The sequence below is a fragment of the Solea senegalensis genome, linkage group LG3, assembly GCF_019176455.1.
Source record: "Solea senegalensis isolate Sse05_10M linkage group LG3, IFAPA_SoseM_1, whole genome shotgun sequence".
In the NCBI taxonomy this organism is placed as follows: domain Eukaryota; kingdom Metazoa; phylum Chordata; class Actinopteri; order Pleuronectiformes; family Soleidae; genus Solea; species Solea senegalensis.
In genome coordinates, this window is record NC_058023.1 from 1657868 (window position 1) to 1663169 (window position 5302).

Genomic DNA, 5302 nt, shown 5'->3' on the forward strand with positions numbered 1-5302 from the left:
AGATCAGATTATATGGAGTACTTTACATTAGATTATATAGAGTCATTTACATTAGATTAGATTATATAGTCATTTACATTAGATTAGATTGTATAGAGTAGTAAAATAAATTAATGTGAGGTTGAAGGTCATAGATGTGAGGTTGAAGGTCGTAGATGTGAGGTTGAAGGTCATAGATGTGAGGTTGAAGGTCGAGATGTGAGGTTGAAGGTCATAGATGTGAGGTTGAGAGGTTGAAGGTCATAGATGTGGTTGATTGAAGGTCATAGATGCAGTTGAAGGTCATAGATGTGAGGTTGAAGGTTGCCGAGGTGCAGTTGAAGGTCATAGATGTGCAGCTGAAGGTCATAGATGTGCAGTTGAAGGTCGTAGAGGTGCAGTTGAAGGTCGTGTGAAGGATGGTGACCTCTGTTTCAGCTTCCGTGTCCTTACACCTTTGACGTGGACGAGGATCAGAGACGTCTCTGTCCCGCATGAGACATAAAGAAGAGAGAGAGTTGGAGACGTTTCCTCAAACCTTTAAATTCCTCCAGTAAAAGTTCCTTCATCTCGTCCTGAGAGCAGCTGGCAGCGTCCGCTCTGTTTATTCCAACCCTGAAAATCCTGCTGCAGCTCTGGAGTCTCACATGTCATTTCCACAGAATCACTTCAGTTCCCCACTTGGCTCCGACTGTAGCATTGCTAACAAATGTTAGCGCCGCGCCGCTGCCAGACTCTCTCTCTTTTTTGTTGGACATCCTGTGAGGCAGATTGGTTAGTCATCAGGAGAAAATACTCCTTAAAAACCCTTAACCTTTCAACTCCGGCGCTGGAATGAGCTGCGTTTTCCTCTCAATATTCCACTTTACTGGCTCCGCGGGTGAAGAACCTCAGGGTCAAACCAAACAAATCCCGACAAAGGAAAGTATTTTGTGAATGTGATTATCCAGAAAAAGGCACGGCAGCTCGGTGTGTGCTTTCATAACTGCGAGTCTGAGGGAAATATTTCACAGCTACGAGCAGACGAGTTCAGCTGTTATTGGACGCGGCAACGCTGGGAATATTAAACAGCTCTTGTAAAGGGGGCGCCGCGAGGACACGCTGCTTTTATTCACGGCCTCTTACCTGCGTTTTTATGTGTACTTTGTCTTCGCGCTGCGGCCATTTCTCAAAGTAATGTGCGTATATATGTGAGTACACGTAGCTTTAAAGCTCCTCGTCCTGTGAGCAGTAACTCACACTGTGCAGCCAAAGTCTTCTCTTTCCACCTCCACGTCTCTACGACTTCTTAAAATAACTTTTAAAAGAAGTTCGTTTCGTGATGAAAACCGTGACTGATGTTTTCTGGTCGAGTCTCTCGTCTCGCGTGGGAAGTTTGCAGCCCGTCGGTCAACGTGCGGCAAAGTTACAGCCCACTTCCTGTTCTGTGGCCAATGGTCACGATTCGCCGAAACTGCGACGGTCGCCGTGGCCACGCCCCCTTTTGAACCTGCACGACCTTTGGATAACGTGTCATCTTTGATGTGTCTACCGAAAAACTGCACGACGCACGAAAAACCCACTCTACGTCAACTCTGTCGTCTCAGATTAGATTACATTAGATTAGAATTTAAGAAATTATTTTATTTACAATAGATTAGATTAGATACATTTGTTTTTGTTAGATGAGTTTGTATCAGATTAAATTCTCATCACTGTCTTTCTTACTGTAACTCTCCTCCTCTTCCTCCTCCTCTTGGTCCTCCTCTTCCTCTCCTCTTTTCCATATCCTCGTCTTCACCATTTCATCGCCATGCGTTCATAACTCAGGCCGCGCTGTCATCGACTCGTCCGCGTGACTTTCCCATCCGTCTCCTCTCGCGTCTCTTTCCAGGCGGCGACGTGTCTTTCAACAGTGAGCCAGTCGTCTTTTTACAACCTGTCTCACAGAGAGACACTGAGGACAGGAGACAGAAGAGAGAGACAGCTTTGAACGTGTGGGGAAACAGTGGATGAGAGGTAGCTGATGATGGAGTCGTGCTTTTAACTCGGAACTTCTTCTTTTCTGTTGTCATGCGTCATGTTGCCTCTTTTAACCTTTGACCTTTCTTTAGCTTTCCCTTACCTTAACCTCCTGATTGAGCCCTGTCTCACTGCATGAGCAGCAACTGTTCTCTTTGATTCTCTGTGACGTTTGGACCGTTTGGATTCTTCACCGACGCCGAAGATCCTCAGAGAGAGAGAGAGACACAGAGTTTAAAGAGAGAAATGAAAGACAGACATGTTTTAACACATTGTTACAGCAGAGGCCAGTCAGTCTGGGAACTTCTATAATAACTGTTCACTGTAACACTAATGACAAAACCACACACACACACATACGGGGCTCTGCATTCACTTCCATTCATTTCAACAGTATCCTCCATGAGGTCAGTGTTTATGACAGAAAAACAAACAAACACAAGAACACACACTTCACCAACAGGATACACACTTCACTTCAACAGGAAACACACTTCTTTTCAATGGCAAACCCACTTCACCTTAATGGGAAACTCACTTCAATGGTAAACCTACTTCACTTCAATGGCAAATCCACTTGACATCAATGGCAAACCCACTTGACATCAATGGCAAACCCACTTCACATCAATGGGAAACCCATGTTACATCAATGGCAAACCCACTTGACATCAATGGCAAACCCACTTCACTTCAATGGCAAACCCACTTCACATCAATGGCAAACCCGCTTCACTTCAATGGCAAATCCACTTGACATCAATAGCAAACCACTTCACATCAATGGCAAACCACTTCACAATGGGAAACCCATTACATCAATGGCAAACCTACTTCACATCAATGGGAAACCCATGTTACATCGATGGCAAACCCACTTCAATGGCAAATCCACTTCACTTCAATGGTAAACCCACTTCACATCACACTTCACATCAATGGCAAACCCACTTCACTTCAATGGCAAACCCACTTCACATCAATGGCAAACCCACTTCACTTCCACAAACAAGTGGAGAGAAAATGAGGTTCTGTTTCATTAGGACCAGGTTTTGGTCTCCATGAGGACTAGTGGACACAAAACCATGTTCAGGATCAGGGTGACTCAGAGGACAGAAGACAAGCACTTAGGTTTCACTCCTGACGCTAACACACTTCATTTTCTGGGTGATGTCGAGTGCGCTGCGTGCGCTTGCTGCCAGAGACGCCGTAAAAACCAAGTCAGTGAGACAGAAACGCACAATTGGTGTTTATCGTAGTCGGGGAACGTCGTCTGAGACGCCAAACGCTCGGATCCTCCGGCCTCGTATTTCTCCGTCAGCGTGAAATCTGTGTTATTCTGCTGGTTTTCCTCTCTGGCGTCTGAGCTGCGTGTAAATCACGGATGAGGAGTGGACCACCGGCTCTGTGATGAAAACACGGACTGGGGACGCGAGTGGACTGTGAATGTCCTCTGCTGTTTATTAGTGGTAGAAAAATGAAACCCAACATGTTTCATGGCTGTTTGCAGGTTGAGGAGTGAGTGAAGGGTTCCAGAGTTCAGAGCCGCAGCTCCAGTCCAGAGTCTTTTCCACTCCAGCTGAGATCCAGAATCTTCACAAATCTGATTAAACCACATTTAGGGATCGGATGAAATCTGATTCACATCTATGAAACTGCAGCTTTGCCACTTCTTCAGTTTCAGACGTTTGCGTCTCTGCAAAGTTCAGTGTTTTTATAAGTGTGGTTGTGTGAAAACACTGACAGTTAGCGTTTAAAGCCATCTACAATATCTTTGAGAACACATACACGTCTTTATCTCACTGTTAGACGGACTTTTCCAACAGGAAACTGAAGTTTGTGAACCACTCACTCTCCCACACCAAACCCCATAGAGAAAACCAGTGATTTTAGCTCACGGGGACAGAGGAGCTGCTGGTCTACCACTGCCTCATCGCTAAGTTCAAATGTCTTATTTTGTCACTTCGGCTGTTGAAATCCTTTGTTGAGATTCACCTCAGTGACACAAAGTGACCACACGAGGCAGCAGTAGACCAGCAGACCAAAAAAGGCAGCGTAATTCTAAAATAAATTAGTAAACATATACTTTCGACTGAACACTTAAGCTGACATTGGTTGAGTGATGTCACAGGGGTATTTCTACGATTCAAAGACTAAAACATCGCTTTTCTCTGAACATTAGAAGAACTGTTGGTGTTTGACTCCCATCAAATTCATAAGTTTGCATTTCTGCTCTCCAAATTCAACTGGGGAAACAAGATCTGTTGACACGCTTCCAAGCAAAAGTTCACTTTGTTGTTGTCTTGTTTTGTTGCTGCGAAAAAAAAAAAAGAAAAACTAAAATCACTTTTTTTTTCTTAAATAATAATAAAAAAAAGACATTTCTTCAAAACAGTGAAATCCTCAGCTGTTTTCCAGGGATTAATAAACGGTAACACGAGGGTCACGGATCATTAAAACTGGGCCACTCCGGTTTGGAAAAGAGAGGATTTTTCAACGCTCAAAAACACAAGATTTAGTGTGACAGGAAAATGAATTCCCCCGCGATCCACGAAGCACCAGGAAAACAGCGCTCCCTCAGCTGGCGCTTCACTTCAGCCTTCTTCCTCTAAACGCTTTTCATTTTCTCGATGAAAGAGTGAGAGATCACAGCGCTGGACAGACGCACGGAGCAGTTTTTCACCCGTCGTTTAACAGCAAACGCCGTGGCTCCGTGATAGACCTGCGACGTTTGATCCACGCTCCAAGAGTTTGATATTTAGAGACTTTTTTCCGCCTTGAATCTGGAAACTGAAACATCTGTGAAATTACTAGGGTTATATTAATATTTTCTGTGGTATCTGTAAGAATTAAAATGATGTTACAGATATGGGGTTTTTTTGGGCTCGGAGAAAAAGGAGCGATATGACATCGTCGCTGAGGCTTTTATATCTCACGCTCAGAACGTCGCCCGCCGCAGGTTCCAGGGTTTTGATATGAAATACAAAGAAAGCACATCTGCTCAAAACATAGACGTTTAAATATATTCATTTCCACTGCATTTACCTCAGAGTCTCGTCCAGGAACACGAGACTGTGACGTCTCTGCGTCTCCGCGGCGGCGGCGGAGAGACTTTAAATCTTTAGCAATTTAAAAAAAAAAAAGTTTCAATGATAATAAAAGACAAAAACGATGTTGTGCAGTGCAGTTAAATATTAATTTAACTGTTTTGTTTCGGTGCTAACATGCTGAGCTAATGTGTTACACCACATATCAAACGACAACATGTTAGCATGATGAAGTGTACAAGTGGGGATGATTGGCTAATGATTTTAGCACATTA

General features: G+C 44.0%; 1 long non-coding RNA gene across 1 annotated transcript; it reads right to left on the bottom strand.

Moving 5' to 3' along the window:
• Positions 1–1659: 1659 nt before the first annotated feature.
• LOC122766345 lies at positions 1660–5091 on the bottom strand. The gene is made up of 3 exons (XR_006360057.1): positions 5026–5091; positions 2084–2188; positions 1660–1915 (listed from the first exon to the last, which is right to left on the bottom strand). It is a non-coding gene; the product is annotated as an uncharacterized LOC122766345 (long non-coding RNA).
• Positions 5092–5302: the final 211 nt, after the last annotated feature.